Below are 12,493 nucleotides of genomic sequence, written 5' to 3' on the forward strand. Positions count from 1 at the left end.
TTCCTTTCACCCTCCAATCCGTTGAATGATATTTTTGTTATGGTGTTTTGAGCATTACACTTCAATGACTAAAGTTTACTTCTGATAAAGATTTATATGATAATTGTATATGTTTTAAGATAGAGGAAGAAGGTAAATGGAAGTGCTTTAGTTAAATGCTGGGCTACTGGAATTTTATGGCAGGAAAAGCAGACATTATGAGGCTGGGTTAACCAACTTACGAGGCAAGAAAAATCCAGTTATGAATTAACAATGCCATTAGCTCTAACTCAAGAAAATGTGAGACCTATTGTATTGCAAATGCTTGTTTTTCTTATGATTTGTGCTAAAATCAGCGTCTGATGAGTAACCCAGTAATATCTGTTGTGAATTATTCAGAAACTCAATATTGACAATATTCCAAGAGTAGCTAAGTATAGAAGTCCAATATTCTATCAACATCGGGCATTCTCAAATAATATGCTTCCAATTGCCTTCAGCTTCCGTCGAGTATTTAAAACATTTTGCTGATATTTGGGGATCAATTTTATTAAATAAAATACAGATATTCAATATAACAGCACGTTGGTATAAAACTACATAAGGCAAAGGTTTGCTCCTTTCAATACAAAAGTTCTAAAGATGTATCCTACTCCAAATCTCCTCTGTAATATGTAGATTCTCCCAATATTGCCATTTCTGCTTAATTGACATCTACCTCATATTTTGAGAGTCAGATTTTACAGGTCTGCATTTGCTTAATTCTATCAAGTCTTCCACCTGATCTGGCCCTTATGGTTTTAGAATCTAAACCCTTAAAAAAATGTGCAGTTTAGATAAATGACCACCAGATGGATACTTTCAAAAACCTAAAGCTTGGTTCTACCTCGACCCACCTTTTCCATGTATTGTGATTTAAAAAAATCTCTAATGTAGGTACATCCATGAATTCTCCATCCAGATGCTGTCTTTTTTTCTCAAAACACGGTTAATGTCCTATTGAAATATCTGCTAGTCTAGTCGATCTGTTAATAGCAGGGATAGTATACTGTCTGAATATCTGTCCTTTCTTCTTTAACATCCACTGCAGAAGTTTTTTATGAACTTTTTTCGGTGACTTGGTCAGGTGTAAAAAAATAAAATAAAAAATCATGTATTATATATTCTTTTAGTAGTGGGTCAAAAAAGTTATCCATTAACCTTGGAGTACTAAGAAACTAAAAAAAGGGATATGGAAAACTCCCAAAATATTATCTCAAATTTGGCATGGCCAAGCCACCATCTTTACCTATGCAATACAAAGCTACCATCGACCTATACAGTATATTTAATGCCACTCTAGGTACTTCATTGACCAAGATGAAGGTAGAAAAAGTCCCTCAACTTCTTTAAAAAATGTCATCTGTAAGTCCCAATGCAGTGCATTGTATAAAAAAAATGAAATAATGGTAAAACAGACATGCGGATCAACGCTATTCTGCCCATTATAGATAAAGGGAAATTCTTCCATTTAGCAAACAAAGATTTAATTTTGCTAATTAATAGTGAATAATTCAGTTCCAATAGATCATCTTATGTCTTCCAATGTGTATATACCAAAGTATCTATTAGGCCGCTCATTTAAAAGAGGTTGAAGTTCTAAAAGCAAAGTGTCTATAGGACAGTTACTTAAACTTCTGTTTTCAGCCTATTTATCTTGTATCCCCCCAACAACTGAAATGAAATGAAATTCGCAGTACTAAAAACCGTTTCTTGAATTTCCAGGCCTGGTTTTAAAAAGAGTGCTGCATTATCGGCATAAAGCTTGATTTTACTCATCCCGCTAATAGGTGGCACAATCATCCTGTCTTCCCTTTTAGCTATTGCCAATGGTTCATTCAAAATAGTGAATATGATGGGAGAGAATGGGCATCCCTGCCTTGTCCCACAGTTCACCTTACGTGTACCTATATCCACTGATTTCACTATTAATCGTGCTTGTGCCTTTTGATATTAGAATTTTATGTGAACACAAATTCACCTGGGATCTAGAAAGACTCCCAACTGACGAGGACAAAGGCCTGTGCAGCATCCAGTAATACAACTGGGGCAGGGATCTGTTTTCTCTTAAAATAATCCAAGGCTTCTATTAAAAAGCTTTTATTGGTGGACAATTGTCTGCCTGCTATAAGACTGCATTGATCTTTATTAAGTAAAGTTCCCGCTGCATTATTCATTCTATTTGCAAATTACTTCCTTATTATTTTATAGTCAATATTTAACAGGCTGAATGGTCTATATGTGTTTGTTTTTAGGGATTCTTATCATTTTTAAGAAAGCTTACTACAATAGCTACAGTGAATGTCGGTGGGATATTTTCTCCTTTCAATATATGATTAGCAATTCTCAATCTATTGTTTTAAAATGTGTAAAAACGTTAAAAAAAATTCATTGGGGATACCATACACCCCACATGTGTTTGCATTTGCTAAAGATTTAACTGCTTCTTCTAGGGTAAATGGTGAAATTATAACTTGACCTTGTCTCTTACCTAATTTTGACATATAAATATTGCCCAGAAGAGATTGCAGCTGGTCAATATCCACTTCATGTTTAGACCTATATGTATGCTCATAATGTCATCAAAGCATAACCTTTATAATTTTTGGGTCGGTGATGCATGTATTTGTGCCTGTGTTATAAAGTGATGTGATGGTATTCAGCGTCCTTCCTTCGCGCACCTCCCAGGCTAGAAATCTGCCAGCATATTCACTTTCCTTATAGTTTTTACAAATAAGCATTATTAGAAAGATAACCCTGCTCTTATTAATAGTCCTGTATCTGCTCTATAGCACATCTAAGTGTCTGTTTATTGAAGGATGTCGAGTGCCTTAGAAATCATTCACTGGCTTTTTTCAACATGCTGTAATCCCTTTCTCTTCTCTATGTGGCTCCTTTTTTCTGCAATGTCTTCTGACGTTAAACAGGTGTGTATTTTTGCCTTAAATGCGTCCCATACCATTTCCACACTGGCACTGTTATCATTAAGCTTGAAATAGCCAAATATCTCCTTTTCAATTTCTGAGACCCAGGCTTCGTCTTCTATTTTATTTTGTTAGTGCAGGATGGCTAATTTTAATTGTGTTCACATGCATCTCGATTAATGCGTGATCCGAAAAGCCATTTGCTTTCTAGATATACTTATGAAGCCCAAAGCGTAAAGACAATAAAAACTAATCCAGCCGGGCAGCCAATTTATATATCTCATAAATATTTTAGTGTATTCTCGCTGGGTTGGTTATTTATTTCTCCATCAATCATTTAGGTTCAAAACCCTCTAGATACTCTGCTAGTATTTTTGCCATTTTAGACATATTTTGCTTCCATGTATTCGTTGAGGAGTTTTGGGCTCAGAAGAAAGTTCAAATCCCCTCCCAAACTCAGTTTACTTGAAACTACCATCAGTGATTGAATAGTTCTATCAGAGGAATCAGGTCATCTACAATAGGAGTGTAGATGGTTGCAATTGTAATTTTTACGCCTTCTATCATTGACCCATGCCCATCTATCCGCTTTATCTGGTTGGAAGGTACAGATGTCAAACTTAAGATGTCTATTACTATATATTGCCACACGTATATGCACTGCCTTGGCACTGGAAACGCGAACAAACCCAGCCCCGCTTTTAAATATTGTATAATTGACATTAATCAATATAACTTTCAAGATCTCAGTTGTTGTTGCTATCTCTCATTATCTTTTGCCACTTTACACACCACACTGTGGTGCCCTGTCCAATGTAGACCCTCTAGAGTATTAAAAATGATAAGTAATCCAAAAATATCAGCTAGCTCAGATACAGTATGATTAAGAACAATTAAATGTTAGGTGCCGAAAGACAGGTGTCAAAGTCTAAAAAAAAAAAAAAAAATGCACCTAAGAATGACTTACAGTGGAGAAGAGTAAAATGCTGTGTATCTTTTACAGTTTATAAGCCATCAGGCCTAAAGTTATATTATGTGAATATATAAAACATGACAAAAGCCACAACATTTCACAGCATTCCATGAAGTGCTAAAAATAAACTGAACTAAATCTCAAAACAGACATCATTTATTATGTAATCATCATTTAAAGTGCTAGAAACTAAAGTGGAATGTGCCTTTTCACACCTATACACCATTAACTTAAATGTGTAAATAGACAGTGATTCCTAATATTTCCCGCATGACTGATCTCTGCAGATAGCACCGGTAGGACAGAATATCTCATCTACATATAACTATTATCTATAGTGGCTGAGATGCATTAAGTAACCTTCAACAAAGCATTGGAGGTGAACCTGTTCCGAAATCTGCGTACAATTTATAACAATGACCTAAAGTGTCTTGTGCCTTTTCAAATCTATGGAGTATCATACCTGAAGGTTTCAGATAAATGGGGATTCACAATACACCTCTGATGTGCATTATTTCTTATTGAACCGGTGGGTGAAATTCCCCGTAGTTTTCTTTTACCTGACCACTTTCGGTTAATAATGTAAATTCTTCCATTTTTATACCTCCTCGATCCCTCCTAGGCCCACCTTTCCCTCCATCTCCTCCCTCCAGGGCCCCCCCGCTGTGAACCCCAAGTCCCCAGACTGAGTTGACCAACCAGAACCCTGTTTTTGTGCCACACTTCCCTTGCTCCCACCTCCTCTATGCCTCCCTCCAGTGCCTGCTGCTCAAGAAGATGTTTTTCTTCAATGGCTTGGGGGCATTGCAATATTGCCTTCCGGAAACCTTGTGTCTCCTCCATTGTCGCAAACACATTAAACCGGCCTCTGTGTAATACTTTAATAGTCGCGGGCTGGATAATGGTTGCCTATGTCCTAACTAGACGGAAAGAAGATAATAAAGATTTAATGTCCTTGCGCCAGTGAGCAGAGTCCGCTGCTATGTCAGAAAAAATTCTGTTTGAGAATTTCTCATTGATTTCAAAAGCTTTCTCCTGGTTTGCTTGACTTGATATTTTTTCCTTGACATGAAAATTTGCGGAGTTAACCAGAAATGTGTGTGTGGAAATGTTACGTTTGTAGGGGGCATGGAAAGGAACTCGATGCACTCGATCAGTAGTTAAATCCTCCATGTGTTCTGGAAGGACATAGGTTTTAATTGAATCATTCACATAGGCAGTGGATCCCACAATATCTTCTTTATGTTCTTTGATTCCGGTGTTCCTTAAATTGGACTTTCTGGAGTCATTTTCTAACTCTTCCTGTTTGTTCCACAATGCCCTCAGCTCTTTTTCAAATTTATCCACCACTGCAGTAATCTCAGAATGTTTATCCTCACTATTTGAAATTCGTTGCTTCGCTCTGTCCAGTACTTGAGTGATATGCTCTAATTTGGATAGACGATCTGACATCTGCTTTGCAATTTCTTGTTGTGCATCTTTGATCTGCTTAATTTCCCCCTAATCTCATGCAGTATCTCTTATAGAGCTCTATGGATTTCATCTCTTACTTCAGCATTCTCTATAGTATCCTAGAAAGAGGAGAAGGGCCCCCTTGCATTTCTCTACACTGCAGGTGTTTTCCTTCAGGCTACTTATCTGTCTCTTCAGCAGATTGTTCACTCCTCTAACAGGACACTGCGTCATATTTCACATTGTTTCTAATTTCTTCCTGTGCTACAGTGAATGGTTGCCTTGTTGGTTGCATTGTTTCCCCCTCTACGCATCCTTGTGGTTCTGCTTGAGGGGATACTCCTGTTCTTATGCCTGGCACACCTCATGCAAGCTCTCCTTATATTCCTTTTTCAAGTAAGCTTCATGGCCAATGCTGCTCTACCATGGATTAGTCCCAGATAATAGGGATTTTCCCCCAGTTAAACTGGCTTTACAAACTTCTCTTTCCTTTCTAAACAGCTTCAAAGGCATAGTTCACCTCTGTTTTTAAACACTTGCTAGTATCTGTACAGGATATTTACAGCACTTAAGAGCCCTCGTGTCTAGACACAGACTAATAGTTAATTCTTCTTGGCACTGCCAAACAATTCCTCTCCACGATGAATAAGTTCATCAAACAGAGAATGCAAAATCAAAGCTGCCGAGTCATTAGGAATCTCATTGTTGTGGGGCATACCACCCTAGTCAATTAACGGGCTCTTGCTTCCCTTCTTACTTGTAAGCCACTGCGGCCACTATTAAAAAAAAAAAAAAAAAAAGCTGTGAGCTGGCCCCATTTTGAGTAGAGCTTGAAATTGGCTGTGTTGCTCTGGAATCTTGGGGTAACTGTCTTGCTGTGTCTGTATCAGCATCGTTCACCGCGTCTGCTTTGGTGTTCTCTTAGCATTCTCCTGGCATGCCGTTGAGCCGCATCTCTGACAGGTGAAGAGAGAGGCAACTGGGCAGAGTCCAGCAAGCTATGTGCGGAGCATTCTTGCCAGCGTCCGTACTCTCTAGTGACTCACAATTCTTGATTGTGGCCCAGTAGGAACAGTTAAGCCCAAACTGCCAACCCTGGTCCTCCCTGGACCAAAACACAAGGAACCTAGAAACGGTTCCTCCCTGATAAGGACTCATCAGCCAGGTATAGCTTGATTCCAGTGGCACAGACAGCCGGGGACCCACCTCTGGGCATACCTTTCACACTTAGGGCCCAACTGCAACAGCAGCAAGGTGATGGATGTAATGCTTAAATACATCTCAGTCACTGGCGATCGCTTGGGGCCACATCACAATACATTGTTTCTTACCCCCCACCATGCCACCCCAGGTTGGACCCAACCACATGCAGATCTGTTTTGACCCTGATTCAGTGGGAACAGTCCAGCAGGAAATGCCAAGTCAGGAGCTCCCTGAACTGGAATACATGCAACCTAGGAGCGGTTTTACTCTGAGGTGGCATGGTGAGAAAAAGAACCATGGGTTGGGATGCTGCCCCAATCAATTGCCAGTGTTTAGACGAAATACAAGTATATTCCCATCACTTTTTGTGTGTTTGATGTACCACCCTGGGAGTTTGGGTATGCCCATATTTAGATCCCGTGCTCAGTGTGCCCCTGGAATCAAGCTACACCTGGCTGATGAGCCCCTATCAGGGTGAAACCGGGCCTACATTGCTTGTGTTCGAGGTTGGTGGGGACCTGGCTCCATGAGGAGCAGGGTTGAGGCTGATTTGCATATGGCTGGGTTCAAACAGAGGTGGCATGGGGAGCAAAGGAACAATGGGTTGGGATGTTTGCCTGAGCGATTGCCAGTGGGTAGACAAATTGCAAGCATTCTTCCTTTCACCTTTTGTGTGCTTGTTGTGTGTTTGACAAAATAATACAATGCATACATAAAGTTCAGCTCAGTCGACGGGCACATTAAATCAGCATAGCGAAACACTGTTACGCTTTCTTTGGGTAAAATGCAAAGGAGGGCCACAATCAGAATTGGCACATTCTTTCTTCTGCCTTTAGTTGTCCTCCCCATCACTTAGCTGACATATTCCGAACCCCACTCCAGTATTCGCTTCCAGTCACTTTTAAAAGACAGACATATTTGCACCATGTTGATTCCAAGTTTACATCATGTGTATTGCTTATTTTCTGTTACACTGTGTAGTCATTGATATTACAGATTCGACATCCACACCTTGTGGGCGATGCAGTTGCTGATAAAGATTTGCACACTAGACTACTGTCCTAAGAGTAAGACCACTGAAATGACAAGTGTGTTGTCCCTGTTAAGTATGACCACAGTTTGTAAAGCAATTTCACTTTACAGAACCAGTCGAGCACACCAACAAACACAAAAGGTATCCCTGTATTGTAATAAAAAGACCCTTGATGACTCCTGATTGTGCAAAAGAATTGTGTGTATGAGGATTGTGTACAAAGGATTCTGGTGTACAGGTGTCTGATCCTGCCTACACTTGTCCTTGCTCACATCTATCAGTTACTCTCCATGCACTATCTGTGTTCCTCGAACTTTATTTCAGGTGGAAATATAATAGTGAAGAAAGTACTATCAGTGTATCTAAGCCCTGTTTGCTGCGACTGTGCTGGTCCTCTTGTGGACGTGGGTTCACGGTGCATTTGTGGACTAGAGTGCAGCCCTTCAAGAAGCACAACCTAAGGCTTTGGATGTTGCATCTGTTTCTGATACCCTCAGTATGCTCACCCCAAGCTTTCCTTGATGCACCTTCTACTAATTCCACAACTCATTCCTTCCATAGGAGCATGGTATGAGCTTTTAATAAATGTTTTTATAAAAAATTTTAACAAACAATATAGAAAACGCAAATTATAGTCCTTGCACAATTGGTTTCTTGGCACAGGGCTGCCTTTAAATGTTTAAAATGAGAGGGGGAAAAGAAGAACATGTTTGTTTTCCAGGAATGGGCTGGGAGGAGGCTTCTGAGAGCACAAGAGAGTCTGGTAAGCGATTCTGATACTATACCCTTCTGCAGAGTTCACGAGTCAAGGTACTGCACCCTCTCTGGTGACTTCAGAGAGACATCTATTGATGACATATGGTCCTGCACCCATACAGAGGAAGGAGCATATAAGGACATCTCTGCTGGGAAACAAGAAGGGATGTAATGTCACCATCATAAACACTGTGGACCAGATGTAATTCCCCAACGCATTTCAGCAAGACGACTTGCCGCGCGGAGAGAAAGGGCAGGAATGAGCCATATCTATCAAGATCCATCGAGTTCCTGGCCTCTGCTTGCACTGACGCACAGTCTGCAGCCTAGCATCAATGTTAGCACCGTCGCGCCATGAAGCAAGGGTGCCTGCGTTATAGGGAGGATTGTTTTTGTGCAGGAAGGTGTGCCTTCCTGCACAAAGATAATCCTTAGAGGGATTTCCATCTTTCTAAGTGTGCTGCAGAATGCAGCGCACTTAGAAACAGGAAACAAGGTAGAGAAATAAAGATATTTCTCCTCGCTGCCTCTGGTGGAAAGGTTACAATTCCGACGCATTCCCAGGTCTACATGTGTTGGTAAATCTGTGACTTCGTCAGAATACATGGGTGGATGTGTGAGAACACCCACACTCCACCCACATAATGCCTCCACCACACAGAGTAACGCAGGGCAGCAACTTGTGCTATCTGGCATTACTCCAGATTTACAAGGCCATGCAGGTCCACGAAAGGTGGCCGTGTGTCGCTTTGTGAATCTCATTGTAGGTTTTGCGTTGCCTTGCGTGACAGCAAGGTGACCCAAAACCTTAATAAATTTGGGCCTATATGGCTCACGTACCGCATAACAGGTTTCCTGCCACGTCACCCAAGTCTATGACTCCTACACCCCGGCTATGGACCCGGTGTCATAGAGACCTCTGCCGAATAGGGAAGTGTTCAAAAGCTGGAATTTGTTTAAAAAAAAAAAAAAAAAAGAAACAATGTCCCTGACTCGCAGTGCTTTCTTCCTGTACATTGGGGCCATTGTGCCTTTTCCCCTCCTGGTACTTCCATGTGTAGCCAAGCATGACGTTCCCAGGTAAGGTAAACGAGTGGTAGCCATGTGACGGAACAACCTCCTGGTCAAGGGGTGCCGGCACAACTAGGTATTTGCCAGTGTAAAACCAGAATGGCCCCTGACCTTAATTAAAACGAACACAAGCTCTGCCTATTCTCTAAACCAGTGGTTCCCACCCTTTTGACTTCTGTGGACCCCGCTTTATCAGTACTGGAACCCGGGGACCCCCACTGATGATTTGTAGAATCTGGGGCCCACCCACTGAGTCATTACTGAAATCTGGGGACTAATCTGTTAATATTATTTTTCTCTGCAGTCACAGACCCCTTCAGGAGGCTTCGTGGACCCCCAGGGGTCCCCGGACCACAGGTTGCGAAGCACTGCTCTAAACGACCTACTTCCTTTTCATATGAAAAACGCTTACCGTAATATAAGCAGATATGGAGTTTCTGTAGATAGGGTTGGAAGTGGAAGGCAGCAGTGGTAATGAGAGATGCTGAAATGTGGCTATGTGCTGAGGATTAGTGACCAACAATGAGAACATCTGAAAATACATTGACTACTTCATGATGGTGCAGATCAGAACTTGTGCTAGGATTCATGACTGCGTCTGTGCCCATAAGCCTTCTAAGAGTGGTGACCTGATACTCCAGGTTTATGAGAGCAAATCTGAGCAAGCATTCAAGATGGAGGAGAAGTGGGTCCAATCTGAACATTCTCCAAGGGTTGCTGAGAGTTGGGGCACAAACACGGGCTGATTAATTATTATTGTGGCAAATCTAAACTTGCAATTAGGAGTGATGGGACAAATCTGAAATGCACAATGGTGGTAATTCTTGACATGATGTGTCCACTTCTGTGTAGTGTTTAAACTAGCGTAATGTCGGTTATTTCGAAATTTTATATATATATATTCACTGGAAAAAACAGGTTAAAGTGACATTACATTTAGGTAAGTTAATAAGATGTTAACATTTGGTGCGAAAAAATTTGAAAAAAAGTCCCAGTTATGGTTTAGTAAGCTTACTATAAATTGCGCCTCTTCTATGCACTTCTTACGATCTTCTGTATTACATTACTTGTGACATGTTGAATAACATCATCAATAATGGGGTTCAAATGTTTCCAATGGGCTTTAGTAATGAACTAAGTCATTAACTTCTGTGTTGAGATCTGCAGCCTGGTAGGCTGAGCCCAAATATATTCTGCATAGAAAAAAACTGATTTCGGTATATATAAACATATGAACTGTTCCTTAAACTTGTTTATGTGAAGGCTGAGCCCACCTTGATGATGATAGCATGCCGTTCTAGTGAACTGAGCATTAGTAGAAATGTTTAAGGGCTTTAGGCTCATTCCAGAGGTTTATGAGCCTCGGCCCGGAGGTACCACCCCAAAATGTAATTGGCTGTGGCAGACTTCTACTTTGGGGCATGCGTACTTCTGAAACAAATCCACGAATGTAAGTCATACAAAGTTATGCCTCTAGCGCATGTGAGCACATTTATTCCTATTTATAAGAGTTAATTAGGTAATGCATTTGTTCACCTTACTAATGATAGTGTGCATTCATAGTGAATTGGTTGTTTAGAAAAATGCACTCCTGCCTGAAACTTAAGTCCTGCTGCTGGAATGTATTAGCACTGGTGAGATTTCGTGTTTTAAGTCTATAAGCTTCCTCTTCCAGTTCTCTAAACATGCAAAATTATTGGAAAGCAAGACCTCAGATTGGTAAAAATAATATAGGGCCATATGTACGAACACATTTTCCCATACACACAGAATGGGTAAAACCCTTTGATACATCTGGCCCATAGTTCCTTCTACTTAAAAATTGTTCCATGTTTCTTAGACAAAATTATCCTGCTTTTTAGCACTGTGATCTTGTAGTCCTAACAAGGAGCTATTGCAGCACTTCAGTTGAAAGCTGCAGCACCATGTCTACAGTTGCCAGAAAGGAAATAATGTCATCAGGACAAGATAATGCAGGTTCCTTATAGATCACTGTTCCCCAGGACTCAGATGATATACTTCGGATTAAGGAGAAATAAGAAAAGAATCCCATTTCTGGAAGTTTTTTTCACCCTGCATGAGAATAAGGTCAATGCTTGCACAGTTGCTTTTGAAAATTGTGACCAAATGCTTAATTGAGGGCCTTCTGTGCTGTATTCCTTTTGGACATCAACCACGTGGAGACTTCTAAAAGGCAAGCATGAGAATTTCTATGGAATGGAAGGTCAATGTTGGGCATTATGGTCTGCAAACTGAATGTGCAACAAAGCTTCCTGAAAAAATCTTGCAAGATCAGCAGCAAGATATTGATGCCGGAATGAGAAAACCCTGAATACCCACCCCAATTGTGGTACAAAGAACAAAATGCCATAATTGAAAACAGCTTGGTGGAGGACCACAAGAAGAAGCTCAGGTGGTAATTTTGTTTCCCACTGGAATTTTGGTTTGTTAAATAGTTATTCTTTTGATGCCGTTAAACATAGCGGTTGCTCAGTGATAGAACTCCATCACTCATGCAGGCCATCAGTTCAGTACTGTGGTTTCCCAGTGGATTTGAGTCAGGTTGAGCTCGCAGGTGGTCTATATCCACACATAGATCACTCATAGAGCTCCTTCAGCCGGAGGGCAAAGCTATTCCATGCAGTGCCCACTGGTGAGGATCACAACCGCACAACATCGGAGCAGTGGTGCACCGATGAGCTGCGCAAGCACTGCAGGAGAATTTACTAGGATCTCCTTGCTTTTTAGGGCACCGTTGCTGCAAACAAATTGCCTGCTGCACCCTGTGATGGAGAGGTGGTGCTGGAACAGGGGGTGGGAGCAGGTGCGATGGACCGGGCCAGAGGACGGTGAGGCCTGAGGCGCTTGCTGACCAGCGGCACATGACAGTACTGTGCTGCCTTTGTGAGATGCATGGTGCAGAGGCCACGAGGATCGCAGGATCGAAGGCCTGGAGCTGCCAAAATAGGTGGGATGGCACGGACTCGTGTTAGTGCAGGCCTGCATGTATGGAGATCTTCCTTCTTGCCCACTCCCTCTCATAAACTGCTGCAGTGGTGTTTG

Source organism: Pleurodeles waltl, chromosome 10, assembly GCF_031143425.1.
Source record: "Pleurodeles waltl isolate 20211129_DDA chromosome 10, aPleWal1.hap1.20221129, whole genome shotgun sequence".
NCBI lineage: Eukaryota > Metazoa > Chordata > Amphibia > Caudata > Salamandridae > Pleurodeles > Pleurodeles waltl.